Genomic DNA, 1,680 nt, shown 5'->3' on the forward strand with positions numbered 1-1,680 from the left:
AGAAGAGACGGGGTTTCACCTTGTTGCCCAGGCTGGTCTCAAACTCCTGAGCTCAGGCAATCTGCCTGCCTCATCCTCCCAAAGTGCTAGGATTATAGGCATGAGCCACCACGACCGGCCAGGATCGGTGATCTTTGCATAGGGTAAAGATCTTCAAGGCCAGGCCTGATTCCCTAACTGTCCCTCAGCTCTTACCGGGTTCCCTCCACTGTCCCAGGCACCCTCTTGCCTCAGGGCCTTTGCACAACTATTCCATATGGCCACATTAATCTTGGGACCACCCCCACCCACTTCCACTCTGGTTTGCATAGTTGGCTTACTGTCCCTTCTCCAGGGAAGCCTTCTCTGACCACCATTTTCTCCCATTTGGTTAGATTCCACTCTCCTGTCTTTCATGGCATTACCATGGTTTATAACCATGTGTTTGTGTGATTATTTGGTTGTCTCTCCCATCAGAGTGTAAGCAGTTGCTTTGCTCCCAAGGGCATATAGTACCTTTGCTCCACAGTGCCTGGGACACAGTAGATACTCAATAAATGCTTGTTGAGTAAGTGAACAAACAAATGCACAAATGAATGAACCAGCCCCTGAAGAGAAGGACAGAACTGGAAAAGTGCCCACTATTCTGTGAAAACAATCAGAAATGAATCACAGAATGAGTTACGGTGTACTGCTACAGTCACAGCTACTTGGGAAGCTGAGGTGGGAGGATCACTTGAGCCTAGGAGTTCATGGCTTGAAGATGCTGTGACAGTGCCTGTGAATAGGCACTATACTCCAGCCTGGGCAATGTAATGAAACCCCATCTCTGAAAAAAATAAAAACGAAAGAAAACCAGGCACGATGGCACATGCCTGTAATCCTAGCACTTTGGGAGGCCGAAGTGGGTGGGTCGCTTGAGCCCAGGAGACCAGCTTGGGCAACATGGTGAAACCCTATCGCTCTGTCACTCTGACACCCAGGCTGAAGTGCAGTGTCTCAATTGTAGCTCACTGCAGCCTCAAAATCCCGGGCTCAAGTGATCCTTCTGCCTCAAGTTTTTGCATAGCTAGGGATACAGGTGTGTACCACCATACCCAGCTAACTTTTAAATTTTTTTGTAGAGATGGCATCTCACCATGTTGCCTAGGCTGGTCTCAAACTTCTGGGCTCAAGTGACACTCTCACCTCAGCCTCTCAAAGTGCTGGTGTTACAGGATCTCTGAGGTGTTGAATTTTCTGGCTCGAAACCTCTGTGGCCATGGCACCTCTGCCTGAGTTCTTGTCTTGCATCAGGAAGAATGAAGTATGCAGCTAAGTGAAGGGTAAAGAAGAATTTTTATTTATTTTTTAACAGAGTCTCGCTCTGTTGCCTAGTCCAGAGTGCAGTGGCGCATTCTTGGCTCACTGCAACCTCCATCTCCTGGGTTCAGGCAACTCTCCTGCCTCAGCCTCCCAAGTATCTGGGACTACATGCGCACACCACCATGCCCAGCCATTTTTTATTTTTAGTAGAGACGGGGTTTCACCATGTTGGGCAGGTTAGCCTTGCACTCCTGACCTGAAGTGATCTGCCCGCCTTGGTCTCCCAGAGTGCTAAGATTACAGATGTGAGCCACCGCGCCTGCCGGTTTTTTGTGTTTTTTTGTTTTGTTTTGTTTTTTTGAGACAGAGTTTTGCTCTTGTTTCCCAGGCTAGAGT

Source organism: Cebus imitator, unplaced genomic scaffold, assembly GCF_001604975.1.
Source record: "Cebus imitator isolate Cc_AM_T3 unplaced genomic scaffold, Cebus_imitator-1.0 Scaffold28, whole genome shotgun sequence".
NCBI lineage: Eukaryota > Metazoa > Chordata > Mammalia > Primates > Cebidae > Cebus > Cebus imitator.